The sequence below is a fragment of the Pseudophryne corroboree genome, chromosome 7 (genome assembly GCF_028390025.1).
Source record: "Pseudophryne corroboree isolate aPseCor3 chromosome 7, aPseCor3.hap2, whole genome shotgun sequence".
NCBI classification, from domain to species: Eukaryota; Metazoa; Chordata; class Amphibia; order Anura; family Myobatrachidae; genus Pseudophryne; species Pseudophryne corroboree.
The window spans coordinates 702,789-715,458 of NC_086450.1; the positions used below are offsets into that span (position 1 = coordinate 702,789).

The 12,670-nt window shown below is 50.7% G+C and overlaps 1 protein-coding gene across 1 annotated transcript in view; it reads right to left on the reverse strand.

The window, feature by feature from the left end:
- The window catches only part of CARF (calcium responsive transcription factor), a 236,989-nt gene extending 225,131 nt beyond the window's left edge, over positions 1-11,858 (reverse strand). Inside the window, exon 1 of the mRNA XM_063932231.1 lies at positions 11,019-11,858. The gene's annotated coding sequence lies outside the window, so the exon portion shown is untranslated. The remainder of the gene's footprint in view (positions 1-11,018) is intronic.
- Between the last annotated feature and the right edge of the window lie 812 nt (positions 11,859-12,670).

Here is a 12,670-nt window from a genome sequence, read left to right on the forward strand (position 1 = left end):
CCACAATGGCGCGCTTCTCCCGCTCTGAAGTAAATAATGAATTAAATAATGAATTTCACTGGCGGGGGTAGAACAGTGTGTGTTAATGTCCCTTTTACAAAATCAAGTGTTCTTACAGCCCAGGGGGCGCCCGCCCCCCCCGCGCCCTGATGTGGGTTGTGAGGAGGAAGGTCCGCCCCAACGGCGCGCTTCATCCCGCTTTTTGTCACTGATATTTACACTGGCGGGGGTCCGGACAGTGCCCAGGCACTCAGTCCGTTGTTGCCAGTTAGAATGTATGAGGTATATATGCTGCCCAGGGCGCCCCCCCGCGCCCTGCACCCTGTAGTGCCTGTGTGTGTGGGAGCATGGCGCACGGCGCGGCCGCTGTGCGGTACCTCAAAGCCGTCACTGAAGTCTTCTGATCTTCTTCTACTCACCTGCAGTGATCGCGCTGAACCGAAAAAAAAGTGGGTCCCAGGGACCCCTCACTTGTAAAAATTGGGGTCCTAACTGTCCTTTTTTGGGTCCCATCGGAATGAAGGTTCTTATTAATCTTATTAATTATTTAAAAATAAGAATTTACTTACCGATAATTCTATTTCTCATAGTCCGTAGTGGATGCTGGGGACTCCGTCAGGACCATGGGGAATAGCGGCTCCGCAGGAGACAGGGCACAAAAAGTAAGCTTTTAGGATCACATGGTGTGTACTGGCTCCTCCCCCTATGACCCTCCTCCAAGCCTCAGTTAGGTACTGTGCCCGGACGAGCGTACACAATAAGGAAGGATCTTGAATCCCGGGTAAGACTCATACCAGCCACCCCAATCACACCGTACAACTCGTGATCTGAACCCAGTTAACAGTATGATAACAACGAAGAAGCCTCTGAAAAGATGGCTCACAACAATAATAACCCGATTTTTGTAACAATAACTATGTACAAGTATTGCAGACAATCCGCACTTGGGATGGGCGCCCAGCATCCACTACGGACTATGAGAAATAGAATTATCGGTAAGTAAATTCTTATTTTCTCTAACGTCCTAGTGGATGCTGGGGACTCCGTCAGGACCATGGGGATTATACCAAAGCTCCCAAACGGGCGGGAGAGTGCGGATGACTCTGCAGCACCGAATGAGAGAACTCCAGGTCCTCCTTAGCCAGAGTATCAAATTTGTAAAATTTTACAAACGTGTTCTCCCCTGACCACATAGCTGCTCGGCAAAGTTGTAATGCCGAGACCCCTCGGGCAGCCGCCCAAGATGAGCCCACCTTCCTTGTGGAGTGGGCATTTACAGATTTAGGCTGTGGCAGGCCTGCCACAGAATGTGCAAGTTGGATTGTGCTACAGATCCAACGAGCAATCGTCTGCTTAGACGCAGGAGCACCCATCTTGTTGGGTGCATACAGGATAAACAGCGAGTCAGATTTTCTGACTCCAGCCGTCCTTGAAATATATATTTTCAATGCTCTGACAACGTCCAGCAACTTGGAGTCCTCCAAGTCGCTAGTAGCCGCAGGCACCACAATAGGCTGGTTCAAGTGAAAAGCCGAAACCACTTTAGGCAGAAACTGAGGACGCGTCCGCAGTTCTGCCCTGTCCGAATGGAAAATCAGATATGGGCTTTTGTACGATAAAGCCGCCAACTCTGATACTCTCCTGGCTGAAGCCAGGGCCAGTAGCATGGTTACTTTCCATGTAAGATACTTCAAATCTACCGATTTGAGCGGCTCAAACCAATGGGATTTGAGAAAATCCAAAACTACGTTGAGATCCCACGGTGCCACTGGAGGCACAATCGGGGGCTGTATATGTAGTACACCTTTGACAAAGGTTTGTACTTCAGGCACTGAAGCCAATTCTTTCTGGAAGAAAATCGATAAGGCCGAAATTTGAACCTTAATAGACCCCAATTTGAGGCCCATAGACAATCCTGCCTGCAGGAAATGTAGGAATCGACCCAATTGAAATTCCTCCGTTGGGGCCTTCTTGGCCTCACACCACGCAACATATTTTCTCCAAATGCGGTGATAATGTTGTGCGGTCACTTCCTTCCTGGCTTTAATCAAGGTAGGAATAACTTCCTCTGGAATGCCCTTTTCTTTTAGAATCCGGCGTTCAACCGCCATGCCGTCAAACGCAGTCGCGGTAAGTCTTGGAACATACAAGGTCCCTGCTGAAGCAGATCCCTTCTTAACGGTAGAGGCCACGGCTCTTCCGTGAGCATCTCTTGAAGTTCCGGGTACCAAGTCCTTCTCGGCCAATCCGGAGCCACGAGTATTGTTCTTACTCCCCGTAGCCGTATAATTCTCAGTACCTTTGGTATGAGAGGCAGAGGAGGAAACACATACACGGACTGGTACACCCACGGTGTTACTAGAGCGTCCACAGCTATTGCCTGAGGGTCTCTTGACCTGGCGCAATATCTGTCCAGTTTCTTGTTGAGGCGGGACGCCATCATGTCCACCTTTGGTTTTTCCCAACGGTTCACAATCATGTGGAAGACTTCTGGATGAAGTCCCCACTCTCCCGGGTGGAGGTCGTGTCTGCTGAGGAAGTCTGCTTCCCAGTTGTCCACTCCCGGAATGAACACTGCTGACAGTGCTATGACATGATTTTCCGCCCAGCGAAGAATCCTTGCAGCTTCTGTCATTGCTCTTCTGCTTCTCGTGCCGCCCTGTCTGTTTACGTGGGCGACTGCCATGATGTTGTCCGACTGGATCAACACCGGCTGACCCTGAAGCAGCGGTTTTGCCAGGCTTAGAGCATTGTAAATCGCTCTTAGCTCCAGTATATTTATGTGAAGAGACGTCTCCAGGTTTGACCACACGCCCTGGAAGTTTCTTCCCTGTGTGACTGCTCCCCAGCCTCGTAGGCTGGCATCCGTAGTCACCAGGACCCAGTCCTGTATGCCGAATCTGCGGCCCTCTAACAGATGGGCACTCTGCAACCACCACAGAAGAGACACCCTTGTTCTTGGTGACAGTGTTATCCGCTGATGCATGTGCAGATGCGATACGGACCATTTGTCCAGCAGATCCCACTGAAATATTCGTGCGTGGAATCTGCCGAATGGAATTGCTTCGTAAGAAGCCACCATCTTTCCCTGGACTCTTGTGCATTGATGTACTGACACATTTCCTGGTTTTAGGAGGTTCCTGACAAGTTCGGATAACTCCCTTGCTTTCTCCTCCGGGAGAAACACCTTTTTCTGAACAGTGTCCAGAATCATTCCCAGGAACAGCAGACGTGTCGTCGGGGTCAATTGAGATTTTGGAAGATTCAGAATCCACCCGTGTTGTTGAAGCACTACTTGGGTTAGTGCTACTCCGACTTCCAGCTGTTCTCTGGACCTTGCCCTTATCAGGAGATTGTCCAAGTAAGGGATAATTAATACGCCTTTTCTTCGTAGAAGAACCATCATTTCGGCCATTACCTTGGTAAAGACCCGAGGTGCCGTGGACAAACCAAACGGCAGCGTTTGAAACTGATAATGACAGTTTTGTATCACGAACCTGAGATACCCTTGGTGTGAAGGGTAAATTGGGACATGCAGATAAGCATCTTTTATGTCCAGGGACACCATGAAGTCCCCTTCTTCCAGATTCGCTATCACTGCTCTGAGTGACTCCATCTTGAACTTGAATTTCTGTATGTACAGGTTCAAGGATTTCAGATTTAGAATAGGTCTTACCGAACCGTCCGGCTTCGGTACCACAAATAGTGTGGAATAATACCCCTTTCCCTGTTGTAGGAGAGGTACCTTGACTATCACCTGCTGAGAATACAGCTTGTGAATGGCTTCCAATACCGTCGCCCTTTCTGAGGGAGACGTTGGTAAAGCAGACTTTAGGAACCGGCGAGGGGGAGACTTTTCGAATTCCAACTTGTAACCCTGAGATACTACCTGCAGGATCCAAGGGTCCACCTGTGAGCACGCCCACTGTGTGCTGAAAATCTTTAGTCGACCCCCCACCGCCCCTGAGTCCGCTTGCACAGCCCCAGCGTCATGCTGAGGGCTTTGTAGAAGCCGGGGAGGGCTTCTGTTCGTGGGAAGTAGTTGCTTGCTGCACCCTCTTACCCCTTCCTTTGTCTCTGGGCAAATATGACTGTCCTTTTGCCCGCTTGTTCTTATAGGAACGAAAGGACTGCGGCTGAAAAGACGGTGTCTTTTTCTGTTGGGAGGTGACCTGAGGTAAAAAAGTGGATTTTCCGGCTGTTGCCGTGGCCACCAGATCCGATATAGACCGACCCCAAATAATTCCTCTCCTTTATACGGCAATACTTCCATATGCCGTTTGGAATCCGCATCACCTGACCACTGTCGCGTCCATAAACTTCTTCTGGCAGATATGGACATCGCACTTACTCTCGATGCCAGAGTGCAAATATCCCTCTGAGCATCTCGCATATAAAGAAAAGCATCCTTTAATTGCTCTATAGTCAATAAAATACTGTCCCTATCCAGGGTATCAATATTTTCAGTCAGGGAATCCGACCACACCACCCCAGCACTGCACATCCAGGCTGAGGCTATTGCTGGTCGCAGTATAACACCAGTATGTGTGTATATACTCTTCAGGGTAGTTTCCAGCCTCCTATCAGCTGGATCCTTGAGGGCGGCCGTATCAGGAGACGGTAACGCCACTTGTTTTGATAAGCGTGTGAGCGCCTTATCCACCCTAGGGGGTGTTTCCCAGCGCGCCCTAACCTCTGGTGGGAAAGGGTATAATGCCAATAACTTCTTTGAAATTAGCAGTTTTCTATCGGGGTTAACCCACGCTTCATCACACACGTCATTCAATTCCTCTGATTCTGGAAAAGCTACAGGTAGTTTTTTCACACCCCACATAATACCCCCCTTTGAGGTACCTGCAGTATCAGAGATATGCAAAGCCTCCTTCATTGCCGTGATCATATAACGTGTGGCCCTATTGGAAAATACGTTTCTTTCTTCACCGTCGACACTAGATTCATCTGTGTCGGTACCTGTGTCGACTGACTGAGGTAAGGGACGTTTTACAGACCCTGACGGTGCCTGAGACGCCTGGACAGGTACTAACTGGTTTTCCGGCCGTCTCATGTCGTCAACTGACTTTTGCAGCGTGCTAACATTATCACGTAATTCCATAATTAAAGCCATCCATTCCGGTGTCGACTCCTTAGGGTGTGACATCACCATTACCGGCAATTGCTCCGCCTCCACACCAACATCGTCCTCATACATGTCGACACACACGTACCGACACACAGCAGACACACAGGGAATGCTCTTATCGAAGACAGGACCCCACTAGCCCTTTGGGGAGACAGAGGGAGAGTTTGCCAGCACACACCAAAGCGCTATAAAAATGTATATAAACAACCCTAAAAGGTGTTGTTTCTGTTATATGCGCTTAATATATCAAAATATCGCCAAAATATGCCCCCCTTCTCTGTTTTACCCTGTTTCTGTAGTGCAGTGCAGGGGAGAGTCCTGGGAGCCTTCCTCACAGCGGAGCTGAGCAGGAAAATGGCGCTGTGTGCTGAGGAGAATAGGCCCCGCCCCCTAAAACGGCGGGCTCTTCTCCCGGAGTTTGAGATATATGGCAGGGGTTAAATACATCCATATAGCCTCAAGGGCTATATGTGATGTATTTTAGCCATAGAAAAAGGTATTATACATTGCTGCCCAGGGCGCCCCCCCAGCGCCCTGCACCCTCAGTGACCGCTGGTGTGAAGTGTGCCGACAACAATGGCGCACAGCTGCAGTGCTGTGCGCTACCTTATGAAGACTGAAAGTCTTCTGCCGCCTGTTTCCGGACCTCTTCAACTTCGGCATCTGCAAGGGGGGTCGGCGGCACGGCTCCGGGACCGGACTCCATGGCTGGGCCTGTGTTCGATCCCTCTGGAGCTAATGGTGTCCAGTAGCCTAAGAAGCAAATCCATCCTGCACGCAGGTGAGTTCACTTCTCTCCCCTAAGTCCCTCGTAGCAGTGAGCCTGTTGCCAGCAGGACTCACTGAAAATAAGAAACCTAAAAAACTTTTTCTAAGCAGCTCTTTATGAGAGCCACCTAGATTGCACCCTGCTCGGACGGGCACAAAAACCTAACTGAGGCTTGGAGGAGGGTCATAGGGGGAGGAGCCAGTACACACCATGTGATCCTAAAAGCTTACTTTTTGTGCCCTGTCTCCTGCGGAGCCGCTATTCCCCATGGTCCTGACGGAGTCCCCAGCATCCACTAGGACGTTAGAGAAATATAAAAACACGGACTTGATTTGGACACAACAAAAGTGTTGCAAGGGGGAGGATGGGGTGACGATGCTGCTGGGCTGTGTAGCATACAGGACATCCTGCACCAGAGCTGTAACTAGACATTTTGGTGCCCTTTTGGCAGAAAGTGAATTGGTGCTCCCCCTCCCATACTACAAAGCATGGATAGTGCGCGCCAAAGGCGCGCACCAAAAACGTAGGGGTCTGGCTTTGTGGGGAAGGGGCTTGGCCACATAATAGTGCCAAATTACACCACACAGTAGTGCCGCTTATACACATTGCACCAGGTAGTACCTCCTATACACACTGCACCAGGTAGAGCACATTATACACATTGCACCAAGCAGAACCACCTATACACATTGTGCCAGGCAGAGCACGTTATACACATTGTGCCAGGCAGAGCACATTATACACATTGCGCCAAGCAGAAACACCTATACACATTGCGCCAGGCAGAGCACGTTATACACATTGCGCCAGGCAGAGCACGTTATACACTTTGCGCCAGGCAGAGCACGTTATACACTTTGCGCCAGGCAGAGCACGTTATACACATTGCACCAAGCAGAACCACCTATACACATTGTGCCAGGCAGAGCACGTTATACACATTGTGCCAGGCAGAGCACATTATACACATTGCGCCAAGCAGAAACACCTATACACATTGCGCCAGGCAGAACACGTTATACACATTGCGCCAGGCAGAGCACGTTATACACTTTGCGCCAGGCAGAGCACGTTATACACTTTGCGCCAGGCAGAGCACGTTATACACTTTGCGCCAGGCAGAGCACGTTATACACTTTGCGCCAGGCAGAGCACATTATACACATTGCACCAAACAGAACCACCTATACACATTGTGCCAGGCAGAGCACGTTATACACATTGCACCAAACAGAACCACCTATACACATTGTGCCAGGCAGAGCACGTTATACACATTGTGCCAGGCAGAGCACATTATACACTTTGCGCCAGGCAGAGCACATTATACATTTTGCGCCAGGTAGAACCAGCTATACACACTGAGCCAAGCAGAGCACGTTATACACATTGCGCCAGGCAGAGCACTTAATATACATTGCGCCAGGTAGAACCACCTATACACACACTGAGCCAGGCAGAGCACGTTATACACTTTGGACGGGGAGAAGCTGCGGGCAGCGCTATTGAATGGGGAGAAGCTACCGGTGGTGATTTGATGGCAAGAGAGGCACTGAAACAGTATTATTAGCAGAGACGCACTGGTCACTTAGAGACCTCTCTGCTTGTAGTGCGTAAAATGCGCTATAGCGCATATTTTGTGATCACTGGGTGTAGTGGGAAGAGAGTGAGGTGGGTGTAGGGGGAAGAGAGAAACTGACTGAGAGGGGGGGAGACTGACAGAGAGCGGGTTGACAGAGGGGAAGAGAGACGGACAGAGAGAGGGGGCGGGACAGACAGAGAGAGAGAGGTGGGGAGACAGAGAGGGAACGAGGAGACGGAGAGAGAGAGAGAGAGAGAGGGAACGAGGAGACGGACAGAGAGAGAGAGAACGAGGAGACGGACAGAGAGAGAGAGAGAGAACGAGGAGACGGACAGAGAGAGAGAGAGAGAACGAGGAGACGGACAGAGAGAGAGAGAGAGAACGAGGAGACGGACAGAGAGAGAGAGAGAGAGAACGAGGAGACGGACAGAGAGAGAGAGAGAGAGAGAACGAGGAGACGGACAGAGAGAGAGAGAGAACGAGGAGACGGACAGAGAGAGAGAACGAGGAGACGGACAGAGAGAGAGAACGAGGAGACGGAGAGAGAGAGAGAACGAGGAGACGGACAGAGAGAGAGAGAGAACGAGGAGACGGACAGAGAGAGAGAGAGAACGAGGAGACGGAGAGAGAGAACGAGGAGACGGAGAGAGAGAGAGAGAGCGAACGAGGAGACGGAGAGAGAGAGAGCGAGGAGACGGAGAGAGAGAGAGAGAGAGAGAGCGAGGAGACGGAGAGAGAGAGAACGAGGAGACAGAGAGAGAGAGAACGAGGAGACGGACAGAGAGAGAGAGAGAGAACGAGGAGACAGACAGAGAGAGAGAGAACGAGGAGACGGACAGAGAGAGAGAGAACGAGGAGATGGACAGAGAGAGAGAGAACGAGGAGACGGACAGAGAGAGAGAGAGAACGAGGAGACGGACAGAGAGAGAGAGAGAACGAGGAGACGGACAGAGAGAGAGAGAGAGAACGAGGAGACGGACAGAGAGAGAGAGAGAGAGGGAACGAGGCGGACAGAGAGAGAACGAGGAGACGGACAGAGAGAGAGGGAGGAAACGAGATGGACAGAGAGAGAGAGGGAACGAGGCGGACAGAGAGGGAGAGGGAACGAGACTGACAGAGCGAGAGAGAAAAGGGGGTGAGATGGAAAGAGGGGGGGGGGGGGGGGGAGACCGAGAGAGAGGGGATAGATGGAGGCAGAGGAAAGGGAGTGATTGAGAGAGAGGCTTGTACTACTGTAGCATTGCTTGTCAGTGGTGTATATAATCTAGGGCTGCTACTTTGCATGGACACGGCTGCCAGTGCCTCTGCACATTCCGGGGACGGTCAGGACAGGGGTGTAATAGAAGTAGGCAAGGGCTGTGAGAGCGGCCCCAGTCCTCCCCTTCCAGCCCGGTGTCCGTGTCAGCAGCAATAGAGGGGGAGTTTAGATTAGTAAAACGCAGGCAGCATTTGAGTGGGAGGAGAAGGAGAGCGAATCTTTTACTGGCCGGGAGACAGGACCCGAGTGACTGGCTGTGCAGTGGCCGTCTTCATACACAGGCTCTGGGACACTGGCGGTGTGCGGGCGAACAGGCGCAGCGCTGGTCACGGCATTTAATGAGTCAGTGAGACTCATTGTAATGCCGTCCCTGAACCAGCCCCCACCGCGGGAACAGACAGCCCCCCTCTCCCCACGCCACTTATAACGAGCTCTTACCGTGCACCCGACCCGACCCCCCCCTCTCCCCGGCCACGGACCACTGGCGGCACTCAGAAGCCAAACCCCCTCCCCAGCCGCGGGTTACCCCATGTCACAGAGGATCGCTGCCACGGACCTGCGCTGTCATATCCTGACTGGCAAGGCTCCACCTCCTGTTTTTAAAGCCTGCCGCCGGGCCGCCACGCCAATCAATCTGCCAGGCTATGGATTGGCTGCAGTGGAGCGCGTCCCAGAGGACTCACACATGTTGGAAAAGTGAGTCCCTGAACATCAATACCGGGTAAAAAACGCGCTATAGCGCGTTTTTGCGAACACTGACCTGTCTTCTGACTTCTGGCTCTGCAAGGGGGGTGACGGCGGGCTCTGGGAACGAGCATCTAGGAGTACCTAGCGATCAGACCCTCAGGAGCTAATGGTGTCCTGTAGCCTAAGAAGCAGAGCCTTTAACTCACAGAAGTAGGTCTGCTTCTCTCTCCTCAGTCCCACGATGCAGGGAGACTGTTGCCAGCAGGTCTCCCTGAAAATAAAAAACCTAACAAAGTATTTTCAGAGAAACTCAGTAGAGCTCCTCAGTGTGCATCCAGTCTCACTGGGCACAGATTCTAAAACTGGAGTCTGGTAGGAGGGGCATAGAGGGAGGAGCCAGGTCACACCATTTGAAAGTCTTAAAGTGCCCGTGTCTCCTGCGGATCTCGTCTATACCCCATGGTTCTTGAAGTGTCCCCAGCATCCTCTAGGACGTAAAAGAAATGATTACACATAACAATAAGACTGCACTGGACTAGTATTACCACATAATACTATGTATGAATACAGATATAACAATGCACAGTAAAGACTGGATGAATATCCCTGTAGTAATGCACTTGTTCTTCACTAACGCTGTCTAAATGACATGTAGAATACGTAAGTGTCCTGTAAACGCACAGCGCTGATGATGCTGGCGGCTTTACAGAGGAGGCATCACCCGGCAGTCCCAGATCAGCGCAGCTCTGTGTAATGGCGCCCAAACGCTGACAGGGAGTGAGGGAGAGAGAGAGGGGCGGGAACATCTGCTGTAGATGGCGCCTGGGGCTGGGGGAGGGGCTACAGGTCAGAGCCTTATCCCCTCTGCTGGACTTCACCACCGGGTACTATGGAGCCTGTAATAAACGGATTTTAGTAAATCCAACCTGTGCTCCTTGCCCTGGTGGATATAGTGGGGTCCCTGCACGGCCACAGTGTCCACGCCAGTGGCGCGGTCAGTCTCCGGAGACAACAGAGCGTTTTCAGTGGGTCCCACCTGGGGGCCCTCTTTCCTCCTCCCTAACTTGTACGGCCACGCGATCCAGGAGAGCAGCGGCGGTATGTGTGCCTGATGAAACCGGAGCGACTCCGCTGTAAGTACCTGGTGGCGCGGTGAGGGAGGTGAGGGAGCCGCAGCACGGTATGTCAGCATCACATATAGCATCAGATGACTATGCTGCGGCCCTTGAAGTCTTCTTTCTTGTCAGAAAAGCTCTTTTCAGGGCTGCCTAGCGCAGCCCTCCTGTTAGCTGCCTGCACTGCAGGCACCAACTTACAAACTGAGCGCCAGTGCCTGGAGGCGGGGCTATAGAGGAGGCGGTGCAGTGCATCCTGGGAACAGACAAAGCTTTAGCCTGTTGGCGCCTCGGATCAAGATCCAACTCTACACCCCCGATGTCATTCCCTGTGGAATACCAGTGTACCCTGCTGCAGAAAACACTCTTTTTCAATATACCTAGAACTATGCAATCATGGTATTCATTTGAGATAATCAGCAGATGCAATACAATTTGCTGGTAAGTGTAGTTCTACGATTCATTACCTAGAATTATGCAATCACGGTATTCATTTGACAATATCCAGGTTATCCCTTGTCATTATCGCAATTAGCTCTAGAATTTTGTCTCCTGTATGATGTATAGCACAGGAGGGAAAGGGTCAGATGGCAGGGTGTAACCCTGTATGATGTATAATGTAGCCCCTGTATGCTGTATAGTGTATAAGGCAGCCCTGTATGCTGTATAGTGTAGCCCTGTATGATGTATAGTGTATAATGTAGCCCTGTATGATGTATAGTGTAGCCCTGTATGATGTATAGTGTATGATGTAGCCCTGTATGCTGTATAATGTAGACCCTGTATGATGTATAGTGTATAAGGCAGCCCTGTATGCTGTATAGTGTAGCCCTGTATGATGTATAGTGTATAATGTAGCCCTGTATGATGTATAGTGTAGCCCTGTATGATGTAGTGTATAATGTAGCCCTGTATGCTGTATAATGTAGACCCTGTATGATGTATAGTGTATAAGGCAGCTCTGTGTGCTGTATAACGTAGCCCCTGTATGATGTATACTATATAACACAGCCCCTGTATGCTGTATAGGGTATAAGGCAAAAAAAAAATTGTGGTATGTAAGAGACACAACTTGGCGCAAGGGAAAGCAGCCTATGGGGTAATTTATTCATTTGGATTCACCAAGATCCAATAGATCAAATGGAGAGAAAAAAGATGACTAAATAAACCACCTATGGCGCTGGGGAAAAGGGAAATTTTATGCTAAATAATAGGATTTTAATACCTACCGGCAAATCCTTTTCTCCTAGTCCGTAGAGGATACTGGGGACTCCAAAAGGACCATGGGGTATAGACGGGATCCGCCGGAGCTTGGGCACACTAAAAAGACTTTGACTGGGTGTGAACTGGCTCCTCCCTCTATGCCCCTCCCCCAGACCTCAGTTATAGGAACTGTGCCCAGGAGAGACTGACATTTCGAGGAAAGAATTTTTGATAAACTAAGGCCGAAAAACAGACCAGCCCACACCACACATACCGTACAACCGGAGTAGCAGGAAACCAGATAACAGTATGAACTAACAACAGCAACAAGCTGAATATAACTGATACACAACCCACGTGTAACCAAACATAACCAGTATCAATACAACTGCAAGGAACAGTCCGCACTGGGATGGACGCCCAGCATCCTCTACGGACTAGGAGAAAAGGATTTACCGGTAGGTATTAAAATCCTATTTTCTCTTACGCCCTAGAGGATGCTGGGGACTCCAAAAGGACCATGGGGTCTATACCAAAGCTCCAGAGCGGGCGGGAGAGTGCGGACGACTCTGCAGCACCGATTGAGCAAACATAAGGTTCTCCTCAGCCAGGGTATCAAACTTGTAAAACAAAGGTGTTTGAACCCGACCACGTAGCTGCTCGGCAAAGCTGAAGTGCCGAGACCCCTCGGGCAGCTGCCCAAGATGAGCCCACCTTCCTGGTAGAATGGTCCTTGATAATGTCGATATTATCTTAGACCGTAAAGCTATACCTCTAAATACACTTTTACCGTGGAGCCGCTATGGCCGCTAGACTGAATACACGTGCTACGCACTTTGTACGCTATTTGCGTACAGAGTCCCGCACGTGGTACGTACTTGGCGTACACACGCCGAGAACACACAGCGAGCGCACA